This window comes from Vigna unguiculata, chromosome 1, assembly GCF_037176805.1.
Source record: "Vigna unguiculata cultivar grain cowpea cultivar isolate G323 ecotype 2 chromosome 1, ASM3717680v1, whole genome shotgun sequence".
NCBI classification, from domain to species: Eukaryota; Viridiplantae; Streptophyta; class Magnoliopsida; order Fabales; family Fabaceae; genus Vigna; species Vigna unguiculata.
Genome location: NC_140792.1, coordinates 36,730,546 through 36,745,352, shown reverse-complemented (window position 1 = coordinate 36,745,352; position 14,807 = coordinate 36,730,546).

Below are 14,807 nucleotides of genomic sequence, written 5' to 3'. Positions count from 1 at the left end.
AATCTATTGATTAGCATTTTGAATCTGTCTGCCAACCCCCCTCCCCCCTGTGTTTTATTGTTGTGTTCATCTGGAAAATTGGCTTTGAATGAAAATATTGGTCGTTGGGAGACGACTTGGTTCACTTTCATGTACTGCATTTAATATGTTTTAATTTGGTGGGGTACGGCCTCTATCAAATTTGGCGCCGTTGCCGGGGACCAATCGTTTCGTTCAAAGTAAAATTTTCAGTGTGTTTGTGTTCTATGTTTTGGTGTGTGTGTAGTTCAAGTGTGGTTGAGTTGGTATATGTTCATTGTGATGTTAATGTTGTGTTAAGTTCAGTGTCTGTTTCCATTCCTGTGTGTTTCTGTTTAGTGTAGTGAATAGTGTCGCGGCGCGCATGAATAGTGTCATTTGTAGTAGTGAATAGTGTTTGAATAGTGTCCGAATCTGGCATTTAACTTCTGGATTTTTGTTTTGGTAGCTACGGAGCTTGTTCTAACTTGAAATTTTTTTCCCCACTTCTAAGACGTTGAACTTGATAGGAAAAATAGCTAGAGCAATTGGTATGGTCTGAGTTAAGAGACTCAAAAAAATTTTGGACTGATTTTAAGTGAAACTTCAAAGGACCATAACTTTTGCTCTGGTTATCAGGTTTTTATCTTCTCCCACGCGCATGAACTAACCCCTAAACGGAATCTCTGCCGGCACACTTCAGAGCAAACCACAGCCATTGACGGCCAAAAAAAGGGCCTGGAAAATCAAATTGCCGCTTGCGAAGCCGCCGTCCCGAACCAGATCACCGCCGTCGCGAGCCACCTACGCGAACACAACCAGATCGGTGTTGCGAGCCACCTCCGCTGCGACGAAACCAGAGCCAGCAGATGTCTCGCGAAACCATGCTGCCACGACGAACCACCACACGTTGACGAAGCCACGCGTTGCAGAACCACTGCGAATCAGATCGACGACGAGTGCACTTTCTGACGCGAAATCCCCATCACTGCGGCGCCGGCCACCACGCAGCCACCTACGACGAAAAAAGCTGCCTGAAGAAGACGCGAAACCAGACGCGAACACACCTACATTGCGAGAATCCTCCACCTCCGTTCCAAACAGAACCGCAGGCCACCGTGACAGAAATCGATGTCGATTGCGCCAATGCGACAGCCACCACGGTACCTGCAAAAAACCAGACCAGACAGACCCCCGCGAAGCAACTGATGAGTCATTACTTTCTTCTATTCCACTAGCCTTTGTGCACCCATTAGACAGTTGATTAGTGCTTAATTGTTCATCATTAGAGTGTTTTTCATCTGTTGGGCTTTATTGGGCCACTGTTCCGAATTTGGACTAATTTCACATTATTTGGCCTAATTTTTGTTTTTAATTATTTTTAGGTATTTGGGTGAAGCAATTTTGGAGCTTGGACATTAATATTTAGTTGAAGAAACTTTCCACATCATTGCCACATCATTTCCATGTCATTTCCACGTCAGCAAAGTCAATGGGTCAACATTTGAGGCCCATAGTGGCATTTTTGTAATTCTGCGGCTTATAATGGCAGTTTTGTAATTCTGAGTGGCATGGGTGATATGACCACGAATTAGGTCTGCATGAGAAGAAGGCAGCCGCTCATTCATCTTCAACCTCTCTTCAAAACCTCCATTTTTGTTCTCCAAGCTTCCATGGACGTCCCCCTTGCTGTTTTTCACGTTTTTGGCTCATTTTTACCGTTTTTATGCATATTTGACAGCACCCATTGAGGGTTTTACGTTTGGAATTCGTTTTCTTGGTTGGGCAGTTCGGTTTGTGGATTTTATTGACTTGGAACAATACCCATTCATGGGGTTTTCGCATTTATATATGATAACACTGTTTTGCATTCCATTTAAGCTTTGAAATCTCAATTTTTGCTCTTAAATTGCGTTTTCAGATTTGAAGGGTTCTTGGTTCTTGGTTCTTGGTTCTGATTTTTGTGATTTCAGTTTTGAAGTGTTTAATTACTCATTTCCATGTCTAGCTAAATTCGTGTATTGACTCCTTGATGAAAAATGCAATGAAGCTTTGAGGTTGTGCTTGTTTTGTGAAATCTGCCATGTTTTTGTTCTGAATTCGTGGAATGCATGTGGTGAATCTGTCAATGCTAAATTTACAGAGTAATTGCATGTGTTTTGTTTAAGATACGTTCATGCTTAACGTATGTAGCTTGGCTGTCACGAATTTAAGGATGTGTGCATTGCTTAATTGCATAATGAAGCTAGATTGTAATTTTCGCTTAGTGAATTATTATCTAGTGGATTGAGACAAGGCAGGGTTGGTGTTAATTTGGTGGCCTATGATAAGCGAAATTGCGTTTGAATCAGCGATGTCAATACGGTTTTAGTCACTGTAGCATTTAAATTAATCTATTGATTAGCATTTTGAATCTGTCTGCCAACCCCCCTCCCCCCTGTGTTTTATTGTTGTGTTCATCTGGAAAATTGGCTTTGAATGAAAATATTGGTCGTTGGGAGACGACTTGGTTCACTTTCATGTACTGCATTTAATATGTTTTAATTTGGTGGGGTACGGCCTCTATCAAATTTGGCGCCGTTGCCGGGGACCAATCGTTTCGTTCAAAGTAAAATTTTCAGTGTGTTTGTGTTCTATGTTTTGGTGTGTGTGTAGTTCAAGTGTGGTTGAGTTGGTATATGTTCATTGTGATGTTAATGTTGTGTTAAGTTCAGTGTCTGTTTCCATTCCTGTGTGTTTCTGTTTAGTGTAGTGAATAGTGTCGCGGCGCGCATGAATAGTGTCATTTGTAGTAGTGAATAGTGTTTGAATAGTGTCCGAATCTGGCATTTAACTTCTGGATTTTTGTTTTGGTAGCTACGGAGCTTGTTCTAACTTGAAATTTTTTTCCCCACTTCTAAGACGTTGAACTTGATAGGAAAAATAGCTAGAGCAATTGGTATGGTCTGAGTTAAGAGACTCAAAAAAATTTTGGACTGATTTTAAGTGAAACTTCAAAGGACCATAACTTTTGCTCTGGTTATCAGGTTTTTATCTTCTCCCACGCGCATGAACTAACCCCTAAACGGAATCTCTGCCGGCACACTTCAGAGCAAACCACAGCCATTGACGGCCAAAAAAAGGGCCTGGAAAATCAAATTGCCGCTTGCGAAGCCGCCGTCCCGAACCAGATCACCGCCGTCGCGAGCCACCTACGCGAACACAACCAGATCGGTGTTGCGAGCCACCTCCGCTGCGACGAAACCAGAGCCAGCAGATGTCTCGCGAAACCATGCTGCCACGACGAACCACCACACGTTGACGAAGCCACGCGTTGCAGAACCACTACGAATCAGATCGACGACGAGTGCACTTTCTGACGCGAAATCCCCATCACTGCGGCGCCGGCCACCACGCAGCCACCTACGACGAAAAAAGCTGCCTGAAGAAGACGCGAAACCAGACGCGAACACACCTACATTGCGAGAATCCTCCACCTCCGTTCCAAACAGAACCGCAGGCCACCGTGACAGAAATCGATGTCGATTGCGCCAATGCGACAGCCACCACGGTACCTGCAAAAAACCAGACCAGACAGACCCCCGCGAAGCAACTGATGAGTCATTACTTTCTTCTATTCCACTAGCCTTTGTGCACCCATTAGACAGTTGATTAGTGCTTAATTGTTCATCATTAGAGTGTTTTTCATCTGTTGGGCTTTATTGGGCCACTGTTCCGAATTTGGACTAATTTCACATTATTTGGCCTAATTTTTGTTTTTAATTATTTTTAGGTATTTGGGTGAAGCAATTTTGGAGCTTGGACATTAATATTTAGTTGAAGAAACTTTCCACATCATTGCCACATCATTTCCATGTCATTTCCACGTCAGCAAAGTCAATGGGTCAACATTTGAGGCCCATAGTGGCATTTTTGTAATTCTGCGGCTTATAATGGCAGTTTTGTAATTCTGAGTGGCATGGGTGATATGACCACGAATTAGGTCTGCATGAGAAGAAGGCAGCCGCTCATTCATCTTCAACCTCTCTTCAAAACCTCCATTTTTGTTCTCCAAGCTTCCATGGACGTCCCCCTTGCTGTTTTTCACGTTTTTGGCTCATTTTTACCGTTTTTATGCATATTTGACAGCACCCATTGAGGGTTTTACGTTTGGAATTCGTTTTCTTGGTTGGGCAGTTCGGTTTGTGGATTTTATTGACTTGGAACAATACCCATTCATGGGGTTTTCGCATTTATATATGATAACACTGTTTTGCATTCCATTTAAGCTTTGAAATCTCAATTTTTGCTCTTAAATTGCGTTTTCAGATTTGAAGGGTTCTTGGTTCTTGGTTCTTGGTTCTGATTTTTGTGATTTCAGTTTTGAAGTGTTTAATTACTCATTTCCATGTCTAGCTAAATTCGTGTATTGACTCCTTGATGAAAAATGCAATGAAGCTTTGAGGTTGTGCTTGTTTTGTGAAATCTGCCATGTTTTTGTTCTGAATTCGTGGAATGCATGTGGTGAATCTGTCAATGCTAAATTTACAGAGTAATTGCATGTGTTTTGTTTAAGATACGTTCATGCTTAACGTATGTAGCTTGGCTGTCACGAATTTAAGGATGTGTGCATTGCTTAATTGCATAATGAAGCTAGATTGTAATTTTCGCTTAGTGAATTATTATCTAGTGGATTGAGACAAGGCAGGGTTGGTGTTAATTTGGTGGCCTATGATAAGCGAAATTGCGTTTGAATCAGCGATGTCAATACGGTTTTAGTCACTGTAGCATTTAAATTAATCTATTGATTAGCATTTTGAATCTGTCTGCCAACCCCCCTCCCCCCTGTGTTTTATTGTTGTGTTCATCTGGAAAATTGGCTTTGAATGAAAATATTGGTCGTTGGGAGACGACTTGGTTCACTTTCATGTACTGCATTTAATATGTTTTAATTTGGTGGGGTACGACCTCTATCAAATTTGGCGCCGTTGCCGGGGACCAATCGTTTCGTTCAAAGTAAAATTTTCAGTGTGTTTGTGTTCTATGTTTTGGTGTGTGTGTAGTTCAAGTGTGGTTGAGTTGGTATATGTTCATTGTGATGTTAATGTTGTGTTAAGTTCAGTGTCTGTTTCCATTCCTGTGTGTTTCTGTTTAGTGTAGTGAATAGTGTCGCGGCGCGCATGAATAGTGTCATTTGTAGTAGTGAATAGTGTTTGAATAGTGTCCGAATCTGGCATTTAACTTCTGGATTTTTGTTTTGGTAGCTACGGAGCTTGTTTTAACTTGAAATTTTTTTCCCCACTTCTAAGACGTTGAACTTGATAGGAAAAATAGCTAGAGCAATTGGTATGGTCTGAGTTAAGAGACTCAAAAAAATTTTGGACTGATTTTAAGTGAAACTTCAAAGGACCATAACTTTTGCTCTGGTTATCAGGTTTTTATCTTCTCCCACGCGCATGAACTAACCCCTAAACGGAATCTCTGCCGGCACACTTTAGAGCAAACCACAGCCATTGACGGCCAAAAAAAGGGCCTGGAAAATCAAATTGCCGCTTGCGAAGCCGCCGTCCCGAACCAGATCACCGCCGTCGCGAGCCACCTACGCGAACACAACCAGATCGGTGTTGCGAGCCACCTCCGCTGCGACGAAACCAGAGCCAGCAGATGTCTCGCGAAACCATGCTGCCACGACGAACCACCACACGTTGACGAAGCCACGCGTTGCAGAACCACTGCGAATCAGATCGACGACGAGTGCACTTTCTGACGCGAAATCCCCATCACTGCGGCGCCGGCCACCACGCAGCCACCTACGACGAAAAAAGCTGCCTGAAGAAGACGCGAAACCAGACGCGAACACACCTACATTGCGAGAATCCTCCACCTCCGTTCCAAACAGAACCGCAGGCCACCGTGACAGAAATCGATGTCGATTGCGCCAATGCGATAGCCACCACGGTACCTGCAAAAAACCAGACCAGACAGACCCTCGCGAAGCAACTGATGAGTCGTTATTTTCTTCTATTCCACTAGCCTTTGTGCACCCATTAGACAATTGATTAGTGCTTAATGGTTCATCATTAGAGTGTTTTTCATCTGTTGGGCTTTATTGGGCCACTGTTCCGAATTTGGACTAATTTCACATTATTTGGCCTCATTTTTGTTTTTAATTATTTTTAGGTATTTGGGTGAAGCAATTTTGGAGCTTGGACATTAATATTTAGTTGAAGAAACTTTCCACATCATTGCCACACCATTTCCATGTCATTTCCACGTCAGCAAAGTCAATGGGTCAACATTTGAGGCCCATAGTGGCATTTTTGTAATTCTGCGGCTTATAATGGCAGTTTTGTAATTCTGAGTGGCATGGGTGATATGACCACGAATTAGGTCTGCATGAGAAGAAGGCAGCCGCTCATTCATCTTCAACCTCTCTTCAAAACCTCCATTTTCGTTCTCCAAGCTTCCATGGACGTCCCCCTTGCGGTTTTTCACGTTTTTGGCTCATTTTTACCATTTTTATGCATATTTGACAGCAGCCATTGAGGGTTTTACGTTTGGAATTCGTTTTCTTGGTTGGGCAGTTCGGTTTGTGGATTTTATTGACTTGGAACAATACCCATTCATGGGGTTTTCGCATTTATATATGATAACACTGTTTTGCATTCCATTTAAGCTTTGAAATCTCAATTTTTGCTCTTAAATTGCGTTTTCAGATTTGAAGGGTTCTTGGTTCTTGGTTCTGATTTTTGTGATTTCAATTTTGAAGTGTTTAATTACTCATTTCCATGTCTAGCTAAATTCGTGTATTGACTCCTTGATGAAAAATGCAATGAAGTTTTGAGGTTGTGCTTGTTTTGTGAAATCTGCCATGTTTTTGTTCTGAATTCATGGAATGCATGTGGTGAATCTGTCAATGCTTAATTTACAGAGTAATTGCATGTGTTTTGTTTAAGATACGTTCATGCTTAACGTATGTAGCTTGGCTGTCACGAATTTAAGGATGTGTGCATTGCTTAATTGCATAATGAAGCTAGATTGTAATTTTCGCTTAGTGAATTATTATCTAGTGGATTGAGACAAGGCAGGGTTGGTGTTAATTTGGTGGCCTATGATAAGCGAAATTGCGTTTGAATCAGCGATGTCAATACGGTTTTAGTCACTGTAGCATTTAAATTAATCTATTGATTAGCATTTTGAATCTGTCTGCCAACCCCCCTCCCCCCTGTGTTTTATTGTTGTGTTCATCTGGAAAATTGGCTTTGAATGAAAATATTGGTCGTTGGGAGACGACTTGGTTCACTTTCATGTACTGCATTTAATATGTTTTAATTTGGTGGGGTACGGCCTCTATCAAATTTGGCGCCGTTGCCGGGGACCAATCGTTTCGTTCAAAGTAAAATTTTCAGTGTGTTTGTGTTCTATGTTTTGGTGTGTGTGTAGTTCAAGTGTGGTTGAGTTGGTATATGTTCATTGTGATGTTAATGTTGTGTTAAGTTCAGTGTCTGTTTCCATTCCTGTGTGTTTCTGTTTAGTGTAGTGAATAGTGTCGCGGCGCGCATGAATAGTGTCATTTGTAGTAGTGAATAGTGTTTGAATAGTGTCCGAATCTGGCATTTAACTTCTGGATTTTTGTTTTGGTAGCTACGGAGCTTGTTCTAACTTGAAATTTTTTTCCCCACTTCTAAGACGTTGAACTTGATAGGAAAAATAGCTAGAGCAATTGGTATGGTCTGAGTTAAGAGACTCAAAAAAATTTTGGACTGATTTTAAGTGAAACTTCAAAGGACCATAACTTTTGCTCTGGTTATCAGGTTTTTATCTTCTCCCACGCGCATGAACTAACCCCTAAACGGAATCTCTGCCGGCACACTTCAGAGCAAACCACAGCCATTGACGGCCAAAAAAAGGGCCTGGAAAATCAAATTGCCGCTTGCGAAGCCGCCGTCCCGAACCAGATCACCGCCGTCGCGAGCCACCTACGCGAACACAACCAGATCGGTGTTGCGAGCCACCTCCGCTGCGACGAAACCAGAGCCAGCAGATGTCTCGCGAAACCATGCTGCCACGACGAACCACCACACGTTGACGAAGCCACGCGTTGCAGAACCACTGCGAATCAGATCGACGACGAGTGCACTTTCTGACGCGAAATCCCCATCACTGCGGCGCCGGCCACCACGCAGCCACCTACGACGAAAAAAGCTGCCTGAAGAAGACGCGAAACCAGACGCGAACACACCTACATTGCGAGAATCCTCCACCTCCGTTCCAAACAGAACCGCAGGCCACCGTGACAGAAATCGATGTCGATTGTGCCAATGCGATAGCCACCACGGTACCTGCAAAAAACCAGACCAGACAGACCCTCGCGAAGCAACTGATGAGTCGTTATTTTCTTCTATTCCACTAGCCTTTGTGCACCCATTAGACAATTGATTAGTGCTTAATGGTTCATCATTAGAGTGTTTTTCATCTGTTAGGCTTTATTGGGCCACTGTTCCGAATTTGGACTAATTTCACATTATTTGGCCTCATTTTTGTTTTTAATTATTTTTAGGTATTTGGGTGAAGCAATTTTGGAGCTTGGACATTAATATTTAGTTGAAGAAACTTTCCACATCATTGCCACATCATTTCCATGTCATTTCCACGTCAGCAAAGTCAATGGGTCAACATTTGAGGCCCATAGTGGCATTTTTGTAATTCTGCGGCTTATAATGGCAGTTTTGTAATTCTGAGTGGCATGGGTGATATGACCACGAATTAGGTCTGCATGAGAAGAAGGCAGCCGCTCATTCATCTTCAACCTCTCTTCAAAACCTCCATTTTCGTTCTCCAAGCTTCCATGGACGTCCCCCTTGCGGTTTTTCACGTTTTTGGCTCATTTTTACCGTTTTTATGCATATTTGACAGCAGCCATTGAGGGTTTTACGTTTGGAATTCGTTTTCTTGGTTGGGCAGTTCGGTTTGTGGATTTTATTGACTTGGAACAATACCCATTCATGGGGTTTTCACATTTATATATGATAACACTGTTTTGCATTCTGTTTAAGCTTTGAAATCTCAATTTTTGCTCTTAAATTGCGTTTTCAGATTTGAAGGGTTCTTGGTTCTTGGTTCTTGGTTCTGATTTTTGTGATTTCAGTTTTGAAGTGTTTAATTACTCATTTCCATGTCTAGCTAAATTCGTGTATTGACTCCTTGATGAAAAATGCAATGAAGCTTTGAGGTTGTGCTTGTTTTGTGAAATCTGCCATGTTTTTGTTCGGAATTCGTGGAATGCATGTGGTGAATCTGTCAATGCTTAATTTACAGAGTAATTGCATGTGTTTTGTTTAAGATACGTTCATGCTTAATGTATGTAGCTTGGCTGTCACGAATTTAAGGATGTCTGCATTGCTTAATTGCATAATGAAGCTAGATTGTAATTTTCGCTTAGTGAATTATTATCTAGTGGATTGAGACAAGGCAGGGTTGGTGTTAAGTTGGTGGCCTATGATAAGTGAAATTGCGTTTGAATCAGGGATGTCAATACGGTTTTAGTCACTGTAGCATTTAAATTAATCTATTGATTAGCATTCTGAATCTGTCTGCCAACCCTCCTCCCCCCCTGTGTTTTATTGTTGTGTTCATCTGGAAAATTGGCTTTGAATGAAAATATTGGTCGTAGGGAGACGACTTGGTTCACTTTAATGTACTGCATTTAATATGTTTTAATTTGGTGGGGTACGGCCTCTATCAAATTTGGCGCCGTTGCCAGGGACCAATCGTTTCGTTCAAAGTAAAATTTTCAGTGTGTTTGTGTTCTGTGTTTTGGTGTGTGTGTAGTTCAAGTGTGGTTGAGTTGGTATATGTTCATTGTGATGTTAATGTTTTGTTAAGTTCAGTGTCTGTTTCCATTCCTGTGTGTTTCTGTTTAGTGTAGTGAATAGTGTCGCGGCGCGCATGAATAGTGTCATTTGTAGTAGTGAATAGTGTTTGAATAGTGTCCGAATCTGGCATTTAACTTCTGGATTTTTGTTTTGGTAGCTACGGAGCTTGTTTTAACTTGAAATTTTTTTCCCCACTTCTAAGACGTTGAACTTGATAGGAAAAATAGCTAGAGCAATTGGTATGGTCTGAGTTAAGAGACTCAAAAAAATTTTGGACTGATTTTAAGTGAAACTTCAAAGGACCATAACTTTTGCTCTGGTTATCAGGTTTTTATCTTCTCCCACGCGCATGAACTAACCCCTAAACGGAATCTCTGCCGGCACACTTTAGAGCAAACCACAGCCATTGACGGCCAAAAAAAGGGCCTGGAAAATCAAATTGCCGCTTGCGAAGCCGCCGTCCCGAACCAGATCACTGCCGTCGCGAGCCACCTACGCGAACACAACCAGATCGGTGTTGCGAGCTACCTCCGCTGCGACGAAACCAGAGCCAGCAGATGTCTCGCGAAACCAGGCTGCCACGACGAACCACCACACGTTGACGAAGCCACGCGTTGCTGAACCACTGCGAATCAGATCGACGACGAGGGCACTTTCTGACGCGAAATCCCCATCACTGCGGCGCCGGCCACCACGCAGCCACCTACGACGAAAAAAGATGCCTGAAGAAGACGCGAAACCAGACGCGAACACACCTACATTGCGAGAATCCTCCACCTCCGTTCCAAACAGAACCGCAGGCCACCGTGACAGAAATCGATGTCGATTGCGCCAATGCGACAGCCACCACGGTACCTGCAAAAAACCAGACCAGACAGACCCTCGCGAAGCAACTGATGAGTCGTTATTTTCTTCTATTCCACTAGCCTTTGTGCACCCATTAGACAATTGATTAGTGCTTAATTGTTCATCATTAGAGTGTTTTTCATCTGTTGGGCTTTATTGGGCCACTGTTCCGAATTTGGACTAATTTCACATTATTTGGCCTAATTTTTGTTTTTAATTATTTTTAGGTATTTAGGTGAAGCAATTTTGGAGCTTGGACATTAATATTTAGTTGAAGAAACTTTCCACATCATTGCCACATCATTTCCATGTCATTTCCACGTCAGCAAAGTCAATGGGTCAACATTTGAGGCCCATAGTGGCATTTTTGTAATTCTGCGGCTTATAATGGCAGTTTTGTAATTCTGAGTGGCATGGGTGATATGACCACGAATTAGGTCTGCATGAGAAGAAGGCAGCCGCTCATTCATCTTCAACCTCTCTTCAAAACCTCCATTTTCGTTCTCCAAGCTTCCATGGACGTCCCCCTTGCGGTTTTTCACGTTTTTTGCTCATTTTTACCGTTTTTATGCATATTTGACAGCACCCATTGAGGGTTTTACGTTTGGAATTCGTTTTCTTGGTTGGGCAGTTCGGTTTGTGGATTTTATTGACTTGGAACAATACCCATTCATGGGGTTTTCACATTTATATATGATAACACTGTTTTGCATTCCGTTTAAGCTTTGAAATCTCAATTTTTGCTCTTAAATTGCGTTTTCAGATTTGAAGGGTTCTTGGTTCTTGGTTCTTGGTTCTGATTTTTGTGATTTCAGTTTTGAAGTGTTTAATTACTCATTTCCATGTCTAGCTAAATTCGTGTATTGACTCCTTGATGAAAAATGCAATGAAGCTTTGAGGTTGTGCTTGTTTTGTGAAATCTGCCATGTTTTAGTTTTGAATTCGTGGAATGCATGTGGTGAATCTGTCAATGCTTAATTTACAGAGTAATTGCATGTGTTTTGTTTAAGATACGTTCATGCTTAATGTATGTAGCTTGGCTGTCACGAATTTAAGGATGTGTGCATTGCTTAATTGCATAATGAAGCTAGATTGTAATTTTCGCTTAGTGAATTATTATCTAGTGGATTGAGACAAGGCAGGGTTGGTGTTAATTTGGTGGCCTATGATAAGTAAAATTGCGTTTGAATCAGGGATGTCAATACGGTTTTAGTCACTGTAGCATTTAAATTAATCTATTGATTAACATTCTGAATCTGTCTGCCAACCCTCCTCCCCCCTGTGTTTTATTGTTGTGTTCATCTGGAAAATTGGCTTTGAATGAAAATATTGGTCGTTGGGAGACGACTTGGTTCACTTTCATGTACTGCCAATCGTTTCGTTCAAAGTAAAATTTTCAGTGTGTTTGTGTTCTGTGTTTTGGTGTGTGTGTAGTTCAAGTGTGGTTGAGTTGGTATATGTTCATTGTGATGTTAATGTTGTGTTAAGTTCAGTGTCTGTTTCCATTCCTGTGTGTTTCTGTTTAGTGTAGTGAATAGTGTCGCGGCGCGCATGAATAGTGTCATTTGTAGTAGTGAATAGTGTTTGAATAGTGTCTGAATCTGGCATTTAACTTCTGGATTTTTGTTTTGGTAGCTACGGAGCTTGTTTTAACTTGAAATTTTTTTCCCCACTTCTAAGACGTTGAACTTGATAGGAAAAATAGCTAGAGCAATTGGTATGGTCTGAGTTAAGAGATTCAAAAAAATTTTGGACTGATTTTAAGTGAAACTTCAAAGGACCATAACTTTTGCTCTGGTTATCAGGTTTTTATCTTCTCCCACGCGCATGAACTAACCCCTAAACGGAATCTCTGCCGACACACTTTAGAGCAAACCACAACCATTGACGGCCAAAAAAAGGGCCTGGAAAATCAAATTGCCGCTTGTGAAGCCGCCGTCCCGAACCAGATCACCGCCGTCGCGAGCCACCTACGCGAACACAACCAGATCGGTGTTGCGAGCCACCTCCGCTGCGACGAAACCAGAGCTAGCAGATGTCTCGCGAAACCAGGCTGCCACGACGAACCACCACACGTTGACGAAGCCACGCGTTGCAGAACCACTGCGAATCAGATCGACGACGAGGGCACTTTCTGACGCGAAATCCGCATCACTGCGGCGCCGGCCACCACGCAGCCACCTGCGACGAAAAAAGCTGCCTGGAGAAGACGCGAAACTAGACGCGAACACACCTACATTGCGAGAATCCTCCACCTCCGTTCCAAACAGAACCGCAGGCCACCGTGACAGAAATCGATGTCGATTGCGCCAATGCGACAGCCACCACGGTACCTGCAAAAAACCAGACCAGACAGACCCCCGCGAAGCAACTGATGAGTCATTATTTTCTTCTATTCCACTAGCCTTTGTGCACCCATTAGACAGTTGATTAGTGCTTAATTGTTCATCATTAGAGTGTTTTTCATTTGTTGGGCTTTATTGGGCCACTGTTCCGAATTTGGACTAATTTCACATTATTTGGCCTAATTTTTGTTTTTAATTATTTTTAGGTATTTGGGTGAAGCAATTTTGGAGCTTGGACATTAATATTTAGTTGAAGAAACTTTCCACATCATTGGCACATCATTTCCATGTCATTTCCACGTCAGCAAAGTCAATGGGTCAACATTTGAGGCCCATAGTGGCATTTTTGTAATTCTGCGGCTTATAATGGCAGTTTTGTAATTCTGAGTGGCATGGGTGATATGACCACGAATTAGGTCTGCATGAGAAGAAGGCAGCCGCTCATTCATCTTCAACCTCTCTTCAAAACCTCCATTTTCGTTCTCCAAGCTTCCATGGACGTCCCCCTTGCGGTTTTTCACGTTTTTGCTCAATTTTACCGTTTTTATGCATATTTGACAGCACCCATTGAGGGTTTTACGTTTGGAATTCGTTTTCTTGGTTGGGCAGTTCGGTTTGTGGATTTTATTGACTTAGAACAATACCCATTCATGGGGTTTTCACATTTATATATGATAACCCTGTTTTGAATTCCGTTTAAGCTTTGAAATCTCAATTTTTGCTCTTAAATTGCGTTTTCAGATTTGAAGGGTTCTTGGTTCTTGGTTCTTGGTTCTGATTTTTGTGATTTCAGTTTTGAAGTATTTAATTACTCATTTCCATGTCTAGCTAAATTCGTGTATTGACTCCTTGATGAAAAATGCAATGAAGCTTTGAGGTTGTGCTTGTTTTGTGAAATCTGCCATGTTTTTGTTCTGAATTCGTGGAATGCATGTGGTGAATCTGTCAATGCTTAATTTACAGAGTAATTGCATGTGTTTTGTTTAAGATACGTTCATGCTTAATGTATGTAGCTTGGCTGTCACGAATTTAAGGATGTCTGCATTGCTTAATTGCATAATGAAGCTAGATTGTAATTTTCGCTTAGTGAATTATTATCTAGTGGATTGAGACAAGGCAGGGTTGGTGTTAATTTGGTGGCCTATGATAAGTGAAATTGCGTTTGAATCAGGGATGTCAATACGGTTTTAGTCACTGTAGCATTTAAATTAATCTATTGATTAACATTCTGAATCTGTCTGCCAACCTTCCTGCCCCCTGTGTTTTATTGTTGTGTTCATCTGGAAAATTGGCTTTGAATGAAAATATTGGTCGTTGGCAGACGACTTGGTTCACTTTCATGTACTGCCAATCATTTCGTTCAAAGTAAAATTTTCAGTGTGTTTGTGTTCTGTGTTTTGGTGTGTGTGTAGTTCAAGTGTGGTTGAGTTGGTATATGTTCATTGTGATGATAATGTTGTGTTAAGTTCAGTGTCTGTTTCCATTCCTGTGTGTTTCTGTTTAGTGTAGTGAATAGTGTCGCGGCACGCATGAATAGTGTCATTTGTAGTAGTGAATAGTGTTTGAATAGTGTCCGAATCTGGCATTTAACTTCTGGATTTTTGTTTTGGTAGCTACCGAGCTTGTTTTAACTTGAAATTTTTTTTCCCCACTTCTAAGACGTTGAACTTGATAGGAAAAATAGCTAGAGCAATTGGTATGGTCTGAGTTAAGAGATTCAAAAAAATTTTGGACTGATTTTAAGTGAAACTTCAAAGGACCATAA